Source organism: Agelaius tricolor, unplaced genomic scaffold (assembly GCF_023055355.1).
Source record: "Agelaius tricolor isolate 1412-34295 unplaced genomic scaffold, bAgeTri1.0.p SCAF_5, whole genome shotgun sequence".
Classification (NCBI taxonomy): domain Eukaryota; kingdom Metazoa; phylum Chordata; class Aves; order Passeriformes; family Icteridae; genus Agelaius; species Agelaius tricolor.
This window is the reverse complement of record NW_027269265.1, coordinates 28,443,375-28,468,874: the sequence shown is the minus strand read 5'-3', so window position 1 is coordinate 28,468,874 and position 25,500 is coordinate 28,443,375. Positions and strand designations below refer to the sequence as shown.

General features: G+C 34.7%; 1 long non-coding RNA gene across 1 annotated transcript; it reads left to right on the top strand.

Moving 5' to 3' along the window:
- Nucleotides 1-311: 311 nt before the first annotated feature.
- On the top strand, nt 312-3,599 carry LOC139590686 (uncharacterized). Its single transcript, XR_011679398.1, has 3 exons — nt 312-921; nt 2,134-2,194; nt 2,343-3,599. It is a non-coding gene; the product is annotated as an uncharacterized lncRNA (long non-coding RNA).
- Nucleotides 3,600-25,500: the final 21,901 nt, after the last annotated feature.

The window sequence follows — 25,500 nt, the reverse complement described above, 5'->3', positions numbered from 1 at the left end:
CAAATCACTGTGATGGTCAGAGAAAAACATGTTCATTGTTATTCTACCACATACAGCTTAACCTATTTAGACAGTAGTTGACTAAAGTAACTGGATAATTTAAACTGAAAAGTTTATTAAGAATCTTAGTCACGGTGTTTCACATCTTGTATGGAAAAAAATATCATTTATTCTTAATCAAAAATAATAGGATTACTTGGAAGAATCTGCTGATAACATTATCAAAATTATTTTTCAGCTGATTAGAAAGCATAATGATAAATTTTTGCCCTTTTGTTTTGGTTTCTGTGACTATAATTAAGAATGACACTTCAGGTCTCTGTATGGTCTGTAAATTACAATTAAACTGGTTTCTACTTCTTCCAGGACATTCACAAATGAGAATAAACTGAACTTGCATTTTCCTCTGAATTGAAGGTACTAAAAGAAAAATTGCTAAACCAATCTGCTACAATGTCAACTATGTGCTTCTGTGGAGACACATGGAACCACTAAAGCCTTAAAATGCTCAGCAAGGTTCATACGTGAAACAGCAGCCTGCTCCTTTACAGCTGTGAACTCTCAACTCAAATTTTCTTCCTCCTAGCTGGTACAGTGCAGTGTTTTGGAATCAGTGTGAGAATAATGTTAATAACACAACACAGTGATGTTTTAGCTGTTGCCATGTAGCACTTACCCTGCCTAGACAAAGGATTTCTCAGGTTCTCATACTCTGCCAGCAAGTACCTTCACAAGAAGCTGGAGAAGAGTGTGGCAGGACAGCTGACCCAAACCTACCAAAACAGTGTTCCATATCACAGAACATCATACCCAATAAATCAGCTTGGGGAATTTGGCCACGAGTCGATCACTGTCAATCAATCAATGTCTGCCTGGGAACAATCACTGTCTGGGAACAAGCTGGGGATCAGTCAGAGGGTGGTGAGCAATTGTTTTGTGGATCACTGGTTTTTTACCCTTAAATTTTATTTCTCTCCCTCTTTTTGTTATCTCCCTTTTCATTACTATTATCCTTATTATTTATAATTATCAATTATTATGATACTATTTTACTTCATTTCAATTATAAAACTGTTCTTATTTTTATCCATGGATTTTCCAATTCTCCTCTCCAACCCACCTGGTGGAAGTGAGGAACAAGAAAGTGTCTGCATGGGATTAAATCACCACACTACTCATTTTCATAGGTCTTGAAAATAGAGAAATCTTGTATCTCCGTGCAGTTAGGAAGAGGAGCCATTGATAAAAGAACAGATGCATAGGAGATGCTGAACTATCTGGCTAAATAAAAACCCCACAATGTAAATAAAAAGAAAAAAAATAAGTAGATGTGGGCAGGTTGCACTCTGAGGAGATAAGTGAAATTAATCAATGGACACAATACTGTCCTAAACTCAAGGCAAATTGTTGAAAATTGAATTGCCAGCTAGAGTGGGGTAAGGGATGTTGAGGCTGTTGGAAAATGTTACCATCTTTTTGTAGCTGAAGTGAAAAGCAACATCTGATCATCTAAATAGCAGCTTCCCTTTTTGTCAGGTTAGGCATTGTTTTAAATTTCTGATCCAGAAAAAGTTGCTGCAAAGTTTTGCCACCAGTTGCTAAGTTTTGATATTCTGGGATTAAATTTTTTGACAGACACTTTTTTGTTTATTTATTTTCAAGTTTTAATAATTTTGATTGCTGTAACAATATAATTAAATCAATCTTTGAGAAAATTATTTGTGTTATGGAACAGTCTTCTCAATATTGCATATAAAATATACATCATATATATAGTTTTGTACATAAAAATTTATTAGAATTTCATAAGAATTTTCTCCCCAAATCCAACTGACTTTTAATAATTCCTGAAGTCAATTTCCATCCAAGGAAACATCAATTCATAAGAGGCTGACTCTCATTAGGAATACTTTTGTAATATTTCCTGCTCCTAGCATGAGTTCAGAGAAAGCATGTTCATGCTGTTTTTCTAGGTGTCTATTGAAATACAAAGACTGGATAAATTTGGTATAACATCACTGCTTAAACAAATTGGATTTTGTATTCATTTTAGCTGACATTAGAGAGCTAACACAAAAAGAGGGACAACACATTATTCTAAAATTAGTCCTAATTAAACAATTTTCTTTGCAGATACCACATATTACATGGAACAATTGTTTTGAGGAAAGAAAAAGCCTACTATGGGAAAAAGGTAGATTTCTAGTTAAGGTGTTTCATATAATTTTCAGAAGACTTCTTTTTAAATCATACCTCTCTTAGAAGCTTCCTGTGTGACCTTAGGCAAGCTGTTTAATTTCTCTGTGCTTCTTTTCTCATGTAAAATGTTTTCTCTCTCACAGCATCGTTTTTCATCACCATGGAAGTGATGGAAATCATCCTAACTGTGCGAACTCGCAAGAATGTGCCAACATGTCTGGCAAAAATAATAGCATTTAACTGAAGGGGGAAACAGAAGACACACTGGCATTTCCACTGCTAGCAAATATGCTATCACTTTCCCTAATAATTACTTCAGGTTGCACATTGTTGACATTTACAACAAGAAACAAAACAGCAATCAAAAGCAAATACCATGAAAGGTACAAACCTAAAATAATGAGATAACTTGGATCACAGTATTTACTGAAAATATTGATTCCTTTCTTGGAATATTCTTTGTGCAAAAGATATATTTAATTATCTAATTTGTTGGCAATCTGGTTTTCTTATTAATAAAAGTAACTTATGAAAATTACTAGATCAATTTATTTTCTTCAAGTTTTTAATTTGCTGTAAAATATGTGAAATATCAATAAAGCTTTTTTCCAGTAGATCCTAATGCCATCTTGTTTGGGACTCATTGCACAATAGTGAAAGGATAAATGTCCTAACAAAGAACATAGGTGAGGTAGCTGCAGTCAATGCCATAAATATGTTTTCATACATGAGTAGTTTATTAAGTCAGAAAAACATTTACATCATAAAAGTTTGTACCCAGGTTTGCACATACATTTGGGTTTTGCATCATTTACATCTTCTTCTGCCACTGTCACAGAGAAAGAGCAAGAGCATTGTTACATGCTCAGGAGGAGCCTTCTTGCTTGTGGTTTGTGTGCCCATAACCTCAGTGGACCCTGGAACCCACAAAGATTCTCCTTGTGCTGCCACATGCTCAATGCAGATGGCATCTTCAGAGAGTATGTTGGCAGACACACACAAACCCACATTTACCATGTGCAAACAATGTTTTTTAGTAGTTTGTAAGTCAGCCAAAGGCAGGTGTCTTTCACACAGATAACAAAACAGTTCTCTGACCTCATGTTGATACTCTCCATTTCTCCAGCTCCCCAATTGAAAGTCCTCGATTAAAGTATGAAAAGGTTCCTTCATCCAAATGATGTTATTTGTTTCATAAAGAGATGATTTTTTTTTTTTCTATTTACAAAGAATAGCTGGCTGTTTTAGCTGGAATTTAAGTTATGTTCAATACTCAGCCAAAAACATCAGTTTCAATTCAACAAATACACTGTAAATTTAACTTGCAAATATAAATTCAAATGTAAATATTTAAGAATTTGCAAACAGCTTCAGCAGGGATTGTCCCTAATACATTCTAGTTCTTTGCAACAAGCTTCAAAAGTGTCAAGTGACTGCTGTCCATGGTTTATTCAGATTGAGGATCTGGGTCAACACACTTAAAAGTGATGAATGATAAAATTTCAAAGCAATATGTAATCCTTCAATAAAATAAATACCTGAAGTAACCTATTGATCCTATTTTGTTTTATGATCGTTCTTTTCAAAACCAACATATCTGTATGTTGTTTATGAAGTATATTAAATATATATTTTATTCAAACAAACATTTTACAGGCAAATGGATAAACTTACACTCATATATCTCAGTTATACCTGTGCCAGTAACTGTTTCCAAACATCTTCATGAAGGCTCCTTATTTAGATAATCCACCAGTGAAGAGTAAACAAACAATCTAAGAAACATTAAACAGCACCATAACTCCAGACTGATTATTCTCTTACTCAGCTGTTACATCTGTGGGGTTTGATTATCTCAGTTTAGAAATATTTAATCTATAGTGAATACTTTTTCTTCTGAGGAAAAAAAAATTCAGTATATTCTTCAGTCCTTACTACAATTGCAACAGCTTTGGCTAAGACAGGACTCAAACACAATATTGTGTTTGAGATTAAATGCACTTTTCTCCCCTTATTGTCTACTTCTCAAAATGTTGCAAAGTTTTCTAGAGAAAAAAAATCTTTTTAATACGTTGTAGTATGTAGATTTACATGCTGAAGATTTTAGAATTTAATATTGTTGCTTCAACATACAAATCTCTACCTTACTTTGAACATACGCTGTATATTCTATTCACATCTTGTGATAACAGATTCTGATAACTTTTATGTCACGACCACATGAACATTATTTTCATGTATGAAAGTAAAAAGCTAAAATGTGTATATTTTTAACCAGATAATCATATTTTTTATATATTTCTTTGAAAATATGGGCCTAACAATGTCAAATTGTGACATTTCTACCAAAATTGTCAGTGATTTCAAGTTTTCAGACAATATCTATTAGAAAAAAAAAATCATTTGGAAGAAAGAATGACAAAATAAATAAGCCATCTCTCATCTACAGTACAGGTAAGTCTATTTTCAAACATTTTCATTGATTTTCTAGGTGAGCTTGCACAAGTTAGCTAATGGCATGTTTCCCTTCAGAAGTATCAAAATGGGAAGTTGAAATGGAAAGCAAACTGTCTTTTTACTGGAAATAAACTCAAAAATAATCCTTATTTGGTAAACTTGGGTTTGAGCAAGTAACATTTATCAGTGGAACGATATTCAATCCAAACAGCCCACAAAACATATTACAGCTTACTACATAAACATACACAATTTCAGTTGTGTTTCAAACATATTTACTCCAAGCTATTTATCTGTGTCATTATATATACCTTACTGCTCTCAAGATAAGTACAGTGTAGAATGATACAGAGATTCCTTCCTAAAATCAACAGTGGAATAAACATTGGCATGGTTGTCCAACAGGATGAGCCATAGCATTGCAGCCTCCTCTGATGGGCAGCTACCCCACCAGCCACAACCAGACCAAAGGCAGCCTCCAACATTCCAGGACCCCTTCCTGTCTTCCCTGTCTTCTTTTATGGTCCAAGACATGTCCTGGGGCCCAAATCTAAAAGCTAGTTTTCTGGTTTCTCTTGCTTCACTTTCTGGATGAGTACAACACCCAAATAACTTCTTTTTCATCTGAACTGAAGTACATTTCTGAACATATTAATATTTTTACAGAGTTGAGAAAATGGTAAGGTATAGCTGAAATAGTCATTACTGTATCTCAGAATGGTCACAGTAACTAAAGGTGGAAAACACTTATCACATCAGCTGTTTCACTTTCCTGTACTATAGTAAGTTCTTAGAGAAAATATGTCAGTCCCTACTCAAGTGTAGATACTTTTCATCTCCTAGGTGTTATCCAAAGACCTAAAAGAAATAAAGTGAAAAAAACCAACTGAAAGGGAAGCTTTTTAGTTCATGGTTCTGAGAACAGTGAATGTCGGATGGGCAGTCTTGCTGCAGGTTAAAACCTCCAAAGCTTTCTCCATAGTTGAAAGGCAAGAGCACTCTCTTTCAATGTAGTCAGCCTAACTGTAAGAGTTCCCCATAAATACATAATAAATTTCTCTCAGCTGTGCAAGTCTTTTAGAAAAGTGTATGATAGTATCCAGTCGCAAATTACTAGGTAGTCTTTTTTAAATAATTACATTCCTGCAGGATAAAAGAAGCTCCACAATACAGGTCAAGCTAGATGATATTAAGTTCCTTTGCAGATGCCATTGAAGAATAATATAGCCAGACTTAAATAGAATCATATTCAGAGAGCGAAAATGAAATATAAAATGAAATATAAGCCCATTTCATAAACATTACATTAAAATGAACCAGATTTCATGGAGGAAGCTACAGAGATGCTGATATAGCCCATCATCATCAATGTAAAACAACTAGCTAATACCATAAAACTGAAAGAATAATGTTTCATTTAAAATGCTCTGAAATAAATATTTCAGTGTGGCAGTCATGATGGCACATATTCAAATACACAGCAGATTTTTTTTGACATGTGCAAAGCCTGAGAGCCTGGCTTTGTGTGGTAACGACTGCATACATACTTGATAGGATAAAAACAATCAATTTGCTTCAAATATATTGATACTAGGTAATTAAGTAGCTCCAATAAGTCATTGACAGATGCAGATGTTGATGATTATGCTTTAATGTCAATATTTACACTGCTACGACCCATACCAGAAAAGAGAAAAAGATTGTGAACAGTTAGGTTTAAATGTCCACGCTCTTTTCAAACAAATAAATAATCACAAGTTGTATCTATCTTTGCTGTGTATTACATGGGAAAAAGAGCATCTTTAGTAGCTTTGCACCTTGTAGAGTAAAGGATGCCAGTGATAGCTCTTTGATGGAGATTTAAGTTTTGCTCTTAGAAACTACCAAACATAGAAGGTAAGACAAAGCTGACAAGAATCAATAATTAAATAATAAATGTGGTGGGTTTATTTCCTGCAACATTTCATTTTATTTTGAGGGCTTAGCTTTAAAGCTCTGCACACCTCTCTTATTAGAAGATAAGGAAAGGAATAACAACAGTAAATGAATAGGCTGAAATTAAGCACACAGTGTTATAAATGTTTGCACAAAGGTTACCCTGGTAACCTGTTGACAGATTGCTGGCTGTCATGAAAGTTTCCTCCCATTAAGTCATTCCAGAGCTTCACATGCTAGGCCAAATAATATTGACTGATTATTCAAATGTCTGGCATTTCTGGGCAAGAGAACTGACATTCTCAGTATATATTATGCGTCCTTAATATTTGGTTTAGGTAAACAAATTTTTCTTACCATCAAAATCCCCAAACATAAGCTTTGAAGTAGCTCATCAAAGGATGCTTTTCTTCAACTTAGTGGTGATATCTACACCTTAAAATAACCTTTTTCTTCTCCATAGCATATTTACTTGAAAGCTGTCTAACAGTCATCACTGAGAAATGAATATCTAATGAAATTTGAAGGATGGTTAAAATAAAATGCACAGTAGTGTAGGGGGATACAGTATGGGTAAATGAAGGTGGTATAGAATGTAATCTTATCCCCTAACGAGTTGCAGCTGGACCAATCACTAAAGATTAGGAGCAGGCCTGATGACAACAGGCCATACCTGTAGCAAATAAGAACAGTATTATAAAAGAGTGGATTGGTGGGATCTGGAGTCAGAGCAGTGCTGCAAGGGCCAAGAGGAGGCAGTGCTTGGAGGAGCTGCTCTGTGGGAGGCATCGAGGAGGTACAAGGCTCTGGTGATGTGGAATCCGTGGACTATAGTGATAATCGAACGAACTCTTGTTATATATGACAACACAGTAGTATTTTTAAAATTACCATATATTCCAAAGTAGGTCTAGCTATTCAGTTTAATAGACTTTAAATGTAGAAAACACCATTAAAATATAATGTCTGACTACATTACGTTTTATCCAAATATGTCTATGTAGAACTCAATGACAAAAGTTTGACTAAATCAGGAGGACTTTTTGAATGCACTATACTTGCTAGGAACATAACTAGGTTTAACAAGAAATTTAGCAAGAGCATAAGAAGCTGGCACTTGGTAGCTTGCTCCAGTGGCTTTTCATTCTCCCTTTTTAAAAAATCATACAGGTCTGCCTAATATGCTTTTAACTTGTTTGGCTTCAACTTCCAGTAACTTGTTCTTAGTCTGCATTTCTGTACAAGGTCTAATAGCTGTTTACAAGGAAGTCACTCATATGACTGCTAGTACTGCAACTGACTGCTTATTGCAATTAAGTCACTTTGCAATCTTTTTCTTGTTTGAGAAGCATTTGTATTCATTTCCTCACTTTTTTGGGGTTTTTTTTTAATGTCCTTCAGGACCATGTGCATCAAAACTTTTTTAACTATTCCAGTGTGTCATATGCCAAGGCAAAAATGTTGGTTTGCTTCTTCTCACCCACTGCTCCCTCATTTTTCAATTTCCTTAGCTTATCAAAATTTATGTCAAAATTTCAGAAAAGCTTTGAAATTTAATCTTCTTGAAAATAGTACAATATCAAGGATGCTTGAAACTCTGATTAAAAAAAATGAAGGTTAAAGGTTATAATAGAAATTTTAAAATCTATGTTGCATAATATGTTAACAGGAGTATGTACTATATCAGCAAAATTGTCCTTAACCTGGACAGTCTGGAAAATTTTTTTGCTAGCAACAAGAAAAGTACTAGCTATGCAGAGCACAGCACAGTTTTACACAAAGAAAGCTTGTGACAACATGGAAATAAACCTCATCTTTTAAGACAAGGGCCATAGGATACATCAGAGGAAAGGCTCCCACTGGTTCCCTGTGCTTTTGATCAGGCCTTTGTACACACACAGAACAAAAGGAACCTTTGTTTTGAAGATCTTCAAAAAAATTCTAAAACTCTTCAGTAGCTGGGTGGAACTCATTTGTCTCTCTCAGTGGGATAAATGAACACTGCTACTAAAAAAGCAAAAGATCACTTGTGGCTCTTTCCTACATCACAAGAAAGCATTGACTTCACATAGTCATTCTTCTGATGTAAGCTTTTTAATTAAAAGATGCTGTTTTTTTAACAGAAGACTCCTTGGAGCTTAAATGTGATACACACATAGAAATTAGCTACACTTGCTCATCAATACCATGTATATGGGTAATGAGATGCTACTCTACGAGAAGAAATATTATGAGGAAATTGCTTTTTGGAAATATCTGTATGGAGAGAAGCAAAGCAGTGCAGCAGTTTTACTAATGTCAGGATATATACTTGCTCAGTTCATGAGAGGCTATGCCATTTTGCACCAGCCATTATCAAAGGTGCACTTTACTGCATGATGAATGGTGAGCACTCACACAGCTGTATGACCTCTTGTATGTCATCACCTATATTTAGTTATGTTTAGACTTCTCTGTAAATGATTCATGTACAATGACATTGAAATTATTTGACACGTTTACGCATAAATCTCATCGATAGCTGATGAAACACCAATGGACCCTCTTAAATGGACCATGCCAACTTCTTTGCTTTCAATACGAAAAAGACCATGCATAAAAAGTGGAAAGTAAAATCAAAATGTTTATTTTATTGAGGCCTGATGAAATGGCAAACCCAACCCTTGAGCAACCAGTTTGTTTCCTCTAGGTTGCCAAACCAGGTCTTCATAGGCTTACAAAAGGGACAGAACCTACTGTCTATTCACACTGTGGTCAACTGTGGCAACAGAGAAGGCAGCTTCACATCTCCTCTCTTTGAAGAGAACCGTCCACTAAAATTGTCTGTATTTGAAAATTCTTTCTTGCAGAAGCAGCAGAAAGGGTCAAAAATCAAGGAGAATGGATTGACTTTTTAATAACTGTCCCTCACTAGGATCTTGAGTAGAGCTGATTAATGCATCATGAATCATGGGACTAAGGCTAGAATTTGGTTGATTTCAACTTGGCATAAGACCTTGTCAGAAGGGAGAAAACACTCAGGTTTGAATAATTAGCAACACTATTGTACTGCTTGTCTCATTTTCTGAAAAGGACCTAAACTAGGAATAAAATCACTACTGAAATATATAATATTACTAGGTAGATTGGTTTTAGACACTTAGAATTGCATGTTATTGCACATATTTTTTTTCTCTTCTGTTTTTCAGTCCAAGCAGTACCACTTATTGGTATGTTCACATACCATCTTTAGTTGAAATGTTTATTTCATCAGATGAGAGAAAGCAAAAGATAAAACACTGAATAATCTTTTTTTTCTTTGAAATAATGTCCATGTATCCTTAACACTTATTTGAATATTCATAATGATGTGTTGTGTTGCAAAGTATTCAGAAAACATGATGACCTAGAGTCAGACATTATTTTAGTAGAAGTAATCCATTGACTTCTTTCAGCTTCTAAAATTAAGGACATACCTTATCAGATCCCTCCTTACCCCTTTCTTTAGATTGAATAGCTCCCATTCTTTCATGTTTCTTCAAAATTTTTTTTATCTTCCTTCTCTAGACTCTCATAATATTTTCTTAGTAGCTGTAAGTTTCGCTAACAACCCAGAATCTGTTCTGAAGAACTTAAAAAGTTTCTAAGATTAATGGGAAATTTCTACAAAAGAGGCATTGTCCACTGTGTGCACATCTATCGCATTATGCTAATCTAAGAATCACCTAGATTATCACTTAACTCTATTTGAATTATTTTATAATATCTAATTACTATTTTCCTACCTACTTATAATAATTTAACAATTCCCAAGAAACTTATGTATGTAATTCTTGGCATATAAAAAGTGCTTTTCTAGATAAAAAAATTAAGTTTAAATAAACACAATTGCACAAAACCTAATTTTACTTGATATTATTTCTCAGTTAATAAATCCTTATTATGAAGAGGGGAAAAATAAGAAAGGTGAGAAGGGTAAAGAGTAGAAAAAAGAAGTGTTCTTATTGGTTTTGATGTTTTCAACTCTGTTTGCTTCTTTTCTGCAGGTACACATCATTCAGCAGTGATTTTTTTGTTTGACTCATAGATCAATGTCGTAACTCATGTATAAATTATGCATAGCCATCCCAGGAATGTTGCATCCACAGGAGAGGACAGCTGACAGATATTGAGGCTATAATGATCTCCTTTGTGTCTGAATCAATTTCAAATACTGAAAAGAGTTTGGTGGGGGGGGGGATTGTTGGGTTTTTGGGATTTTCTACTATTGAAATATTGTTATAGCTTTCATCCTTCATTGCAGATACATTTATCTTACCCTCTAAAAACAAACTTTAGCACAGTGGTAAACTATACATTCCTACTTTACCTGTTTTCTTTCACAACTTTTCTAGTACATACAATTACTCTTATGGTATGTGTTGTTTTGAATGTCCTCTTTCACCAAGTAAATACTCATCTTTCCATTTAGATTTGTTTCTGCATATATAATATAACTTTAGAAGATATTTCAGTTTGCAAGTTGACTTTTTTTATCTCTGATATGCAGTAATTTCAACTAAACGTCATTAGGTTAAAATTGTCAATACATTTATATATTAATTGCACTATGTACAGACAATATAAAAGATTGTTTATTCAGCCATCAGCCCAGCCATGAGGTCAGCACTGATGTCTTTCCCTCCTTAAAAGCACCATGACTGACTGCAGTAGCCGGGCTCACTTGTTAGAGAGGTAGGTGACCTGCTGTATTTGGACATGGTCTAAAGCATTATTTGCATGGCTAGTTCGTTATTTTCTCCACTTGGCTTCAGTTTTTCAGACTGAGAAGGATTAAGAAGGCTATTATAGGTGCTTGTAAAGCGGGATTTGTGTTGCTGTAGAAGATGTAGCAGTGGATGGCAGACAGCCAGGCAACAACATGAAAGTGGATGAGTCGGATGCGATGCACAGCAGTACTTGGAAAAGTACGGAGCTCTAGTTGTATTCCCTACTGCTGCTGCTGAGAGCCACTCTGCTGTGACTTACAACATTTCCATCATTTATAGGGAGAATAGAAGTTGTTTCAATGTTATTATGAAGTAGAAGTAAAAAGACTAACTGCAAGCTTGTTTATCTTTGAAGTTCTCTTCATGTGCTGGTACACATTAGCACATGTTTCCATACATAGGTACTGTTTACATATATAGGCAGCACAATTCAAATCATAACCCCCAAATTTTCATCACCATATTAAAAAACAAACAAAAAAAATTTAATTAAAAATAATGAAAAAAACCAACAAACTAAGGTCTCAGGTGTTCAGAGTGTTGAGGGTCAATACTTTTCAAGCAGGTGATTTGTCTTATGATCTGTTCTTCATGGCTTTTTCACTGCATATCTGCTGCCACAGCAACAATTATTCATGTTGATGTTGAATCAAAATGAAATAGGTATTCATATATGTGTCATTTTTTAGTCTTCTGGTGACATTCACCTTTAATTTATGCTTCTGATCACACTGAGATACACTCTTTCCTCTTTTTGAATACTAAGTAGAGAATTACAAGTTGTTTTGCATTTCCATAAGTATTGATAGAACTGTAGCTCCAGAGATCTCTGATCAGTTTGGGTAACATAAGTGACGTGGGTGTACCTTCATAAAACTTTACTTGTAGAATGTAATCATTCAAGACTTAAAACATCAAAACAAAACAGAACTAGTGAATAATAAGATAACATATTAGTTTGTAAGGAAGAAATTAAAAGGATTAAATCAAAATATGGTCAGGGCTGCTTCCTCTACTGTATTTCCACTCAAATCCTAACTCTGAGCTCTATCTTGTCTCAAAAACTGATAAAAACAATTTTGTCCAAGAGTTACATAAGAAAGGAGTTCAGGTATGAACATCAAAAATACAATTACAAAAATACATACATCAAATGAACTCTGGTTGTTTGTTCCAATTCACTTCCTAGTTAGTCCAATTATTAATGATTATTCCAATTATCTTCAGAATTACTTTAACTACAAAGATATGAAACATGAAGACTGAAGTATATGTTTATAAAATAGATGTCAATGCTTCTAGGATGACGAGAACATTTTACACGATATTCCTAAGCGCTGAAACATTTTTGCATCATATTTCTTCTTGTTTCTTATGAAAAGCCTGAAATTGATAAGTTTTTACACAGAAAGAAATTTAAGATCCTGGACTTTGTTTGTAGGAGGGCAAATGCTTTTCCTAGATTACCTGAAATGTCTGGCTTACCAGCAGACTGCTCAGCTTGTTTGTATCTGAAAACAGAGGTTAGTTGTTTTTGCTTCACCCTAATTAGCAGATTTTGTTCCTTGAGTAGCACTACAGTTTGTGCTAATAATGAATATGACAGTGGTTACCTCTGCAGTGCATAATTCCTTTTGTTGTTCTAACAATAAGTGTCTCAAAAAGCTCTAAATGTGAATTCAGTGCCAAAAGAATTTTCCCTTTCATTACTCTTTATTCCATATATTTTGGCATACACATGAAAATATTACTTAGGAATTATTGTTAATAATAATTAATGTAAGAACATTAATTATGGAGCAAATGTCTGAAGTCAGGCATTGGAGGGCAAAGGTTGGGGCTTTTTATCTAAACACTTTTGTCAATATTTTGGAAAAAAAATGTATATAATTAGCTTGGAAGAAATTGTGTTTTGAACATATGTGCTCAAAAATATTTGAGCACTTAAAAAATTCCATTCTTAATCCTTGATTTCTTGATTTGCTTTTATCTAGTGCAATTGTTCTTTGCTAGAGAAAGCACTATGTGAGTCCTCTAATACAGCAAAGACTGCTGCCATAACATTTCTTGCTTTGTCCTTCCTTTAATTATATTGCATGCTGACCCTCCTGTATGGAGCCAGTACCAGAAAACACAGCTTTGATAGCAGTGTTTACATGAATGTTTGATAAGCATCTGTCAGCCTTTAGCACTCTACAAGACTATGTAACACAAAAGACAGCCAGGAAACCCTGGAGCTTTTGCCACCTGAAAGCATAATCTGTGTGTTTTCTGAATTTCAAATGAGGATAGAAATTGTTCTTTTGTAAACCAGAATGTAATTTATGCAGCATTTATTATAAGGATATATTTTAATCAGAAAAGACTGTTGGTACTTTTCATTAAACTAAGCTTTCAAGAAGAAGGTCAAGATGTGTTCTAATATGTACTTATCTTACTAAATTGTCTTTAATCCATCTCAATATAAAAAGGAAACAAGATTGTATAGTTGAGTAGACTATTGACTACATCAAGATGAGTAGTGAGCAATTAATTGCAAATATTTTGAATTTTTTTTTTCACTTTAACTCAAACATTTTGATTTTTCTGCAGAATTTTCAAGAATCATAGAATGGTTTGGTTGGAAGAAGCAAAGCTTTGGTTTTACTTGGATTAAAAGAGCAGATAAGGTGATTTCTGCTCAACCAGAAGGAATACTTCTCCCAGGTCTGACAATAACCAGTTCTCTCACCTTGAATTAGATGTGTATATTTTTACTCAAGTTGTGCATATCAAAATCATTTAAGTAGAATTTAATTTTGAATCTAGAAGGTGTGCAACCATATCACTTTTTCAAGGACTTGTGAAATGTAATGAAGCATAATATGCACTGTTGTTCACAAACCACTTCATAAATGTGGATTTTAATATGGAAATTATGTGTAACCATCCAGCAGATGAAGGTCACATCTGTTTATTATGAAGTATATACCATTTTTGTACATGTGCAGGCCTTAATAAAGTACTTAACAAAGGTTCAAAACAGACCAAATCACTACAAAAATAATTACTCTAATTTAGATCTATGAAGGCAAAATAAACAGGTGCTCAGGTGTTAAATTGCCCTAGGCAGCAGATTTCTTATTTGAAGCTGCTGGAATCTGGGACAAGTTTTGCAACATCTTTAACAGCCCAAACAGCTGATATCTCAAGTGTGTAAGTCACTTGTGCAGTAGCTGTCATTCTTCCTCACTCGTCGTGAGTGAACCTCTGGTGCAGTGTCAGCAAGAAATACCAAGCCCAACTTTCCAAGGTGTTTATTACAGCTCTTCATTCTCCTCTGGCCTTTCCTTTTCTTCCCTTGATTGCTTAAGCCAATGTTGCGTTCTCTTTGACTTTTCAATTTATTCTGTTTCCTTTAGAGGTATGAATCACCATAAATTCACAGAATGGTTTCAGTTGGAAGCAATCTTAAAGATCATCTAGTTCCAACCTCTCTGCCATGGGCAGGGATACCTTTCACCAGACCAGGTTCTCAGAGCCCCATTCAACCTGGCCTTGAACATTTCCAGACATGGGCATGCACAACTTCTCTGGGTAACTGGTTCCAGTCCCTCACCACCCTCACAGTAAAGAATTTCTTTGTAAAATTTAAATATACTCACTTCTGGTTTAAAGCTGCTATTCCTTGTCTTGTCACTACAGGCCCCTGTAAAAAGTCCCTCTCCAGCTCTCTTGTAGCCACCTTTAGGCACTGGAAGGCTGTGATAATGTTCCCTTCAAACCTTTTCTTCTCCAGGCTGAACAACCACGAATTTCTCTTTGGTCTTCATAGAAGAGGAGCTCCAGCCCTCAGATCATCTTTGTGGCCCTCATCTGGACATCTGGACATTTTCACAAGCACATATTTCTAACTCCAGACTGCAGGAAAGTTCTTTGAAGCTCTATTAGATGCACACAACACCTATTTGTAAGTCCTACCCCCTTAACAAATGAAAGAGTACAGCAGTATGTATGTGTTATTGAACAAATTCTAGGGAATTCTTACATCTTTTCTTATTAAATAACATCAAAATAAGTTAGCAGCTTCACCAAGCATTAGTTTGCTCATTCATATTATCCCATCTCCATGTGCTGTATGCAAGATTATCATAAGCATGCTAAAGCAGATGGAAATCCACCCGTGTCAATTAGAGAAGAAGGTTTTGAAATACAAAAGGTAGAGAGAATGAAAAAGCAACATAATATTAACAAACATTTGAAAATTCCACTCAGTTTTTGGGGTGCCACTGATTAGCCTGACTAACAAGCAGTCCATTAGTGTTCCCTGTTTTAAGCCAATTGGCATTTACTTTCAGACCAGGACTTTGTATGTTAAATTCTGTTCTCAATTACATTGGCACACATTAGGAGTAACTTTGCTATCTTTTGCTATCTTCAAAGGAATTATTCTATTCACACCAGTATAACTGAAATTAAAATATGCCCCTCGCAATTCTATTTTAAAAGATTGAAATGTTATGATGATTTGTATATACTGTGGAAATCAATCCCACAGAAAACATGCTTAAAAGACAGAGTTCATTCCTTATAGTATTAGAAATAGTTCTTTGTTGTCTTTAAAACCTATTTAAAGTTGATCACAGGTTTTTAAATTGGCACATGTGCTTGTCAAAATATGTTGCTCCAAAATTAATTTTCTTTGAGGAATGTTTCCCTGAATATTGCAACCAATTAAAAACATGCTAATTTGCACTCCCCAAGGCTAGATATCTATATTTAATATTTTCAATACTTTCTAAGACTACCAGCAATTTTCCTCTACACATTGGAGTAAATACAGGGAATTATGGGAACCTATTTCAGCTAGTTTTTAATGCTTTTTCTTAAACAAACAATGAGAAAATTGCTAATTAATATTTTCCATTTTTGTGCACAAGCTGTGAAATTGCACAGCTAGCTGAAACTAATGAATCACAGAAATTCTCAATCTTGAGTGGAGCAAAATATACTAAAATTTAGTACTTATAAGTCTCTACTACATAATTTTCACGAACAATAAACTAATCACAGTCACAAATATCCAGATATGCACTCATAAGATGCAGGTGCAAAATGGAAGTGTAACATTTTCTTGAAAATGGAGCCTTTCAGGAAAGTTTTTAACATGTGAACTCACAACTGTAGGATACCTATTAATGGCATGCCAATTTAAACAAACACATCTAGGAACTTGTTTTCAATTTCTTGTCACTTTGCCAGACTTGTTTAAATAGAAATTTCTCTTGAATAACTTGATAAAGAGTGGATTTAGGTAACACTATGTTTATAGTCTAAATCCTACTAGATTGTTGTAAAGCTGAACATACTTACACTGGGCTAAGAAAGGCTTTCTTTGCAAATTCCAATTTTTTTCTGGCAATGAATAATATCACTGCATTAATGCTAGAACCATGAAATGAACATGCTGGACTTCTGAAACATAATCATGTGCTAAAAAGTCTCTGGTGCAGTTCTGGCTCCGGGTCAGCTATGACTCTCCCAGACAATTACCATGCACAGTTGGGAGTTTCAATAGACCAAGGACTGGTCCTATTAGGTAGTTTGGATGATGTCACCTTTGTTGGAGGGGAAAGAGTGCAGTAATGTGGATGTGAGGTGCTCTGTTCCAGCTGGCCTCAGTGATGAGAATGATCCTGGGAATGTTTAATTTATGAGTATAGATTCAGTCTATGGTGCCAACTGAAGGAATTGAAAACAGCTGTCCTGTGCTCTCAGTGCCAAACTGCCAACCATGGGTAGCACAGAGTGGCAAGACATTGCCAAAGAACCAGGAAGGAAAGACAAAGACAGATGTTTTGTTCCTGCACTTGCCTGAGGGGGGAAATACTGGGATTGTTGAGGTTTGGAATCTTGTTTGGTTGAAGAATGGAACCAATGGTTAAGGCAGTAAGCAAACTTTGATGTGTAGTAAATCAAGGTTTTAATTTATATTCTGCCTCATTCAGGCCAACTTATAGAGATACCTAATAACCATGCCAAGAGTTTCCCTGCAAACTGCTTTGAGTTTTTCTTATTGACGCTGTTCTACTTTGTTCAAGACAAAATTTTTAACTGGGACAGGAGAAAGAAGGGCCTGGAGTCAAGACCAGATGGTGCCAACAGTAGACAGCTGAGCACTCTGTTGTTGCTCTGCTAGGTATTACTGTGACCTAGCAAAAGAGGTACAGTCTAGTCTTAAATAAGGCTTTATTTCAAACAGTTTTAATATTTTCTGTGCAATAAATACACCTCCTTCGTTACATATAACTAAGTATAGACAAAACTATGTGTGAATGATTTGTGTATATAATTTCTCAGTATTACTAATTTTTGTTTTCTTTTTTTATGTTCTTCAAAATGAAGAGTAATTTTGTTTATAATAATAGAGTAATTTTATAATAAAATTATTTTATATTAAAATAATAATCTTGTTTATAATAATAAGCAAAATATTTTTCTCATGTTTTCCATACAGAGGATTTTATTTAGCTCTTTCTTACATGTGAATGGTAGTATATTTACCTGTGAGCTTTATGTCTTTTTTTCCTACAGTTAGAAATTTTAAGACCATTTTGCCTGACTTCAGCTTCTGCAAGGCAAGCAGGAGATAAGTTTCATGTTACACAAGATGTGGATCTCAGCAATTGTGGAAATCTGTTCCTCAATTTTGGAGGCCAGCAAAAAAAGGAAGTCATCAATGCATACAACTCATGAGCATTAACCCATGTGTCTATTCTAACTGCAAATCCATGAGATTTAAATTCAATTTAAAATAGCATATAAAGACTCTAGGAAACAAAATGGATGCTTTCTTGTCCTCTTCAATTTTGTCTTTATTTCATGGCTGCACCAGATGGCTCCAACAAAACATAAGTGTTATCCACTTTGCCTGATTATTTATTGATATAAAATTACTCACATTCATAACAATTACAGTGTTAGCCCTACTGTAACAGGAAACACCTGTCTCACTATTAATTTTTGTCTTTTTGCCTCCTGATGTGCAAGACACAGATTTTTGTCAATCTTCTCCTATGCCATGAATACCCTACTATTAAAGGTCAACAAAATCACTGAGGTTGAGCCTGGCAGAGGCTGAACTCAGAACTTGCACAGCAGCTGATTGCTTTTGTAGGTGAAGTAGTACTTACCAGTGTTTTGTCTTAAGCCAGTGGGTGAATACACCTTCCAGAGAAACTATTCAATGCACTGAAAAATAATTCTTCCTCACCTTTCAATCAGAAAGCCTTAGAAAACACAGAATCACTTACAAACCTTTTTTAAAGCTTAGCAACACTGTGAAATACTGAAACACTGTCTTTGCTTTCAAGCACCAGAGTATTGACATTATCTGGTGTAAAAAAATTTTTTCCCCAGAGAGATATACAGAAGATGACAAATTGGGGAATCACATCTTGCAATAACAGTCTTTTGAATTGTGGCTGGAATAAAACCCAAAAAAGTTAATCTGTTGAGGTGAAACCAAAACAGAAGTTTGCAGGGAAAGATATGAGTGATTCAACAAAATAAGATTAAATTACAAATTTCCACCAACTTAATGGTCATTTGACTTGTTGACCAGGAAAATGAACTTTTTCCCTTTCCTTTCCCCCTTGCTTTTAGCTAGTTGCATTTTATTGAGGAAAATCTCAAGTGCTATATGAAAATTAAAAGTTTCACAGCTTTAAAAGTTCTGGAATAAATTTTAATAGCATATATTTTGAGAAATAAAACATTTTTTTTTGCAAATGCCTACCAATATTTGGTTTTTTTTATTTTCTGGCCTACTTTGGATAAATTTGAGTTTGTTTAGAGTTATTGTCCTACCTAAAAGTGCAATTTTCCCACAATTCTTGCAAATTTTCTCTGAAAATAAAGTTCCTAACTCTATTTCATAGTTCTAATACTTATTCTGTATTTGAGCTGCTGAACTGCAACAGCAGAAGCACAAGGGTTTGAAAAAAAGAATAAAAAGAACATTAAGGTTTCAGATACAGGAATCTGCTGACAGTTTCAAGCAGAACACACAAAATGCTTAGCTGAGTTAGTACAGCATGAGAATTCAGATCTGTAGACATTTTCACAGTTTTGGAATGATAAATATAATTTTAAAGATGAATGGTTTAGAGCTGGTACTTTCACTAACTCACTATGCCATAACTTTTTTTTTTTTTTTGTCCTACTTTTCTCAGGTATTTTACAGGAGCTCAGTTTTTCTCTTCAAAACTCCTAATTTGTTTGCCTCTGTGTTATCCAGAATGCTGGTAAGAAATGTTTCCTGAACACACTTCTGAGATACAAACTATCAAGAATTTCATACAGAATGAAAACACAGTAAGATTTTTCCATGCTCTGATACATTTAGGACATTATCCCAGATTTTACATAAAGATTCTTAAGCTCTCCCACAGTTAACTTTGAAAATGGCCTTTCATGGAGACTTAGGAAACATGAATAAGAAAGTGAGCAGGGGTGAGCTGTCTTGCCAGCTTTCAGAAAGGCCCTCCAACATCTTGATGCCCCTCTCACACAGACTACAACACATTTGCACTTCTCTAGTTTTCATCGTATCTGCAAAGATTGAAATTTTCACAATTTCAGTATTGTTGATAACAAACATCAAAACTGTTCAGAAATAATAAAATTTTGGTTACGGATTTTGTTTTTCTAGAAGAGTAGCCTTTCAAATGAGTGGTAAAGCTCAGAAGTGACAGAAGATTCAATGGTATGGGTTTTTCCATAAGGGCTACAATTTTATTTTTAACTTTTTTATGTATTTCTTTTAAACTTTCTCACAGTGATATGCTGAAGCAGAGTAGGAGTTAGGTCTTAGTCTGGAAGTTGATGTATGAATAAATAGCTGAATGAATTCTGTTCAATGCTGCATTCTCTAAGGATTTCTCATGTGTTTTGGAAGCTCCAGGTTATTATACTGCAAAACTCTACTCACTCCCTTCTGGCAATACATGCATTTATGATCTTCAGGGAGAATGTCCTTGCACCATGAGTCCCCAAAGTGGCTGATGAGAGCAGAGACACGACGTGAAGACAGGGTAGGACTGAACACGTGCACTGAGAAGGAAGGGATGTGTCTCCTTCTCCCTGATCCATAGAACCCTCCAGTTCTACAAGAAACAGAAATCTAGTCAAACATCTGAAGGGATTTTCCATTTTCCAGTGATACTGGTTATTTACCCATATGGAGGAGTAGACAGGCAGTAAATATTATTTAAGATATTGTAACAGCAGATGTGCTTTTCAAGAACAATTCCTGCTTTGTGTGAAGTAGTCTTCCTTCAGCCAGTCTGCACCTGTAAAAATGGTTCAAGTGTACTCGTACTGACTGAAGTCAGCTCATTAGAAAAGTGAAAAGCACACTTTCTTGTGCAATATCATGACATATGATATTCAATGGCAATTCATTTCTCAGCTGTTTTCCATCGTGTAACTGATCAGAAGCAACACAAAGTAAGAAGTCAAGTGTAGATCCTGGAGAAAGTGTGATCTATAAAAAACCCCATAGTTCTATCAGCTTTTTTTTTCTGTCAAACACATTTTTATCAGTAATATAAGTAGAAGGCATATTGAAAATCAGGTTTTTCAGGCAGAAGCAGAAATGTTCCACTAACTTTGGTGAACCTTCTGAACCTGAAAGGTGAATTCTATACATTATTCATTATTATTAGATATACATATCTAAATTATTTTAAAAGGACTGAATTACACTTTCATACCAAAACTAGAATTATTCTCAATTTCAAAAGGGATTTTTATCTCCAGGGTTCTGTGTGAACCATATTCAGCATTTGCCTTTGCTTCAAAGATGCACACACTCCTTTGAGATATTTTACTTGACTATGATGACCTCAAATTGGTTTTATTTTGTTGAATCCTGGTTTTAGAGGAGTGGAAATTATTCCACTCCAGTTAAACAAAGCATCTTAGATTCACTCCGTAGGCACTGCTTAGGCCACAGCAAAGCTAGATTTCAGTAAAATTTCATATAAAATTGTAGCAATGACATAGGTGATCCATTATATATTTTTTCATGTGTATTTTCATTATTAATTACTTAATTTTACTTCCTTATTGTTCAGATTCATAATATATGGGCCATAAAGATCAGTCATATCCTGGGAACCTTGTGAAACTACATGGAAACAGACACTGGCTTAAATATGTGATGTCATAGCAGTATCAGGCAATATTTATGTGTTCAGACTCAGATTATTTGTGTTCATGGTACTAAATTCATCTTTTGAAGAACCTGGAGATCATTTCAGTTGAGCTATTAAGCACCACTCAACATCAAGGTCAAAGGATACTTGCAGTGGCACACCCTGTGTGAGGGTGACATTCAGCCCTCAGTTACATTTGCACTTGCAGGACAGTGCCCATTTTTTGATGGCAAAATAATCTTGTTTTTCCAGGAGCCACAGGAATTTCTAATTCATCTGGCTCACCCCATCTCCCATTCCCCAGTTGTGGGTGACAGAAGAAGCAGAGATTTCCTTAGAATTACAAGGCTTTAATATAAAATTGAAACACAACCCATATGTCAGGTTGTAAAAAATGCAAAATATGCTGGATCTGTAAAAGCGGCACACCAGGCCATATGCTTCAGACAGAACAGCTTGCATACGTCTAGGCCTCTACACTGATTTCAGGAACTGAAAACAGTGGCTAATCTACTCCACTTTTCCACTTGTTAAATTTGTTTTGCTAAAGTCAGGTTTACATTCAAAGCTAAGAAAAAAAATTAAAAAAAAAAATCAGTCTTTATCAAAAGCTTGAAATTGACGACTGGCTACTTATTTTCTGCACTTCTTTAATCAGTCATGCTGTAATCAAGTAAGGTGGAAAAACTGTAAGATAGTTGTTCAGAGACAGATATTCAGTCTGCACTGAGATATAAGAACCCAGTTTTCAACACCAGGAGAGTTTGTCATACTGGAGGTGGTGTGCTCTGTGCAAAAAATGGCATTCTACCCAGTTTTCCATCATCTCAAGTACTTTCCTGTCATTTTCTACAAGACTAAGGAACATTAATTCTTCTGCTCAGACCCAATTCCCACAACATTTTCTTTCACACAGAAAACCCTACATGAACACTGTTTTAAAGGTCTGTTTCAATCTGCATTTGCCAGGAAATTCTAAAGTCATTAACCTTCTTTATTGAGCACAATATCATGGAGGTCTAGGAACAGCAGGATGCTTCACATACAAAATCCTATAAAAGCTAAAATGTACACAAATAAGGAGGTTAATATTCAGAAATAACCTCTCTGTTTTGATGATGAAATGCCACCAGAACAGTTGAAAACTTTTTATATATGAACAGTGCAAATGTTTGCACATTTTTGGACTTTCTGTGAAAGCAGACTTTTCAAGAAATGTGAAAATTCAGAATATATTTAACCTTGTTATAGTCACTCCTTATTGAAAAGAAAAAAATAACTTAAATAGTCATTTTTTCACTTTTTTGTTTCTCAGACACCTCATAAAACTAAGTGATCATTTTCAGCAGTGTGCTGGCCAGCTTTCAAAATGCTATCTGAATTTTGCAGAATTGTTTCCCTCCATTAATAACTGTTAAGTAAAAATATATTTTATACAGGACAGCAGACTGGATGACATTATGGTGTCTTCCAGCTTTAAAGCCTTATGAATCTGCTGTTACTGAAGTGAAATCCTAAACTCCCAACTTATGCTTGCAAAGTTCATTTTATCATATTTTTATGTATCTTTAGTACCAATGGAGGCTTCTTCATTCTGTAAAGAATAAGGCAAAAGTTGATTTGTTGGTGTGGCACATTTTTCTTTAACTTAAGGCTTGATCAGATGCCCTCTTTCCACTGCAGCTGTGACAGTGAAGGATTTCTCAGTGCTTGTCACAGTGTCATCTGGGAGGTTTTCATCACCTCCAATCTACCTAGTAAACTGTTTAGAAAATGCTCAATTATATTTTTCTGTCAAAATGAATAGCAAAACTCTGCTCATTAGTCTGTGCAATTTTAGACTGAGGTAAGTCAAAGGGTTTCTGTACAAGTCACCTGGCAGATCTGAGGGAAAACTGTCTTGTGTGGGTGGAGATGTGCAGTTGCAGGTTGGCTGGCTGAGTCAGGAAATTCCTCCAGCAGACCTGGTGCATCTTTTCAGCTGGGTATATGATTAGTTTTTTCCTCTATAAAAAACCCATATGGTGCTTCCATATTGCCATGAAAGTTTGAAAGAAATTATTCAGAGTGAATCTAATCTTAACTATCAGGGAACAAGCATACAAATCACTAGACTATATCTGAAGAGGATCTCCATGTCCCCAGACTCTGCTGTGCAAGAAGAGTGAGCCTTAACCATTTTTTACCTATAGCTTTGAAATAACATCATTAAACAAAGTAACAACCTATACAGTCATGATAATCTTGTCAGGAGATTTAAGAAATTATCTTTTCTATTTGCATAGTGGTGGTCTAATAATATCTTGTTTACAGAGATATGTATTTAATTAGTAGGTCTCTAGAGTTTTTGTTTTCCCTGGAAATGGACAGATACATAAAAATGTGGATTTTGGTGTTAGATAGATGTTGATTCTGCAAATATTAGATTTATTTTCACTTCTTAAATAAGACAAATCAGATGCATTACTATTATTATTATTATTATTATTATTATTATTATTATTATTATTATTATTATTTTCCATTCTATATGAATATCACATTGTGTATTCTAAAAGTTCTCACAGTCAGGAAGCAGTTACAGTATACAGTTTACTTATGTGCCTATATTTGCTAGTGCTGTCACAGATTTGTATGACAGCATTAGGACATAGATTTGAACTTTAGCACAGTTACTTTAGACCTGAAAATGTAACAAATATTTCATATTATTTTAATTTCAATTTTCTTAAAATATGTTAATATTTAGAGACGCCTATGCTGTTTTATCACTCCAAATTACTGATATATTAGTTTTGGCAAGTATCTTTCATACACCATTCATTATCTTCATGAGTTCAAAAAATTGTACTGTTTAACCATTTTTCTATATGCCTATGCAAATAGAAACATCCAATTGCCTTTTGTTTTTTACCTCTTGAAGGTCTTTTTCAGAAAACAGATTAAACAAATTGTATATTGCTGTAGTTATGCTAGAAGCAGCATTTCAACTTTGTCCACAGGAAGAGGCACTCCTTGATAAAGCACCCAGGTATTTCTATATTTTCCTAAGTACTCTGAAAACTGAGTTGGTTTTATTATGTTGTTAGCTACTGGTTTGTCATTCTGCTTTAATTTTGTCTCAAGTTCATATTCACAGTCTATGAAGTTTTTTGGGTTTTTCTTCCCCAAAGGTTTTGTCTCTGGAAAGGAGATGAAATTAAATTAGGCTGTTATAAAAAAAAAAAACTAAAAACACATCATGAGAACATTAGTACACAGAGCTAAGAAAGGTTCAAGAACATGAACTAAAAAGTGCACTTCAATAATGCTGAATTCAGCATATATTCCTGTTATGTCCAGGAAAAAAACTAAACTGGATATCATTTGTATTTGCTGAACTGAACATGCCAGTTACAATGAAGTTTAGGAGGAGTTTTGTTCTTGCTGCAGATGCTGAGTCATTTATAGCATTGGATTAAATTTGTCTAGCTGCAGTGGTTGCCATCTTCATTTCTCCATCCCTCTGCTCTGCCATAAATTTACACTCCCACAGCAGGGCTGTCTGAGCAGGCTGTGAAAGGCATGGCTGATGATGAGCCATCGTAGTTTACAGACTGTTATGCTAACATAAACCACTACTAACTTTAATATACTTTACATTAATATGCCTGGCAGGAGATAGGAAGGCAGACTGCAGGAATGGAAACTGTTTCAGCTGTCTCAAATTAATTCATTCTATATATATGAGTCAGTCTTTAATGTCTACAAACTATTCAGGCAGAAGCTGTTGAAAGATAATGTCCTCCTCTCTGTCTTAGATAGAGTCATGGAAAGATACAGAGAAATAACACTTCTAAAAATATAAGGAAAGCCTTATCAAACTTTTACATATTTTTGAGAGGCAAGATCATAATATTATAAAAAAGTTCAGAAGGAATTAATTTTTTTCTCTATCCAATTATGAAAGTATACCAAGTGTT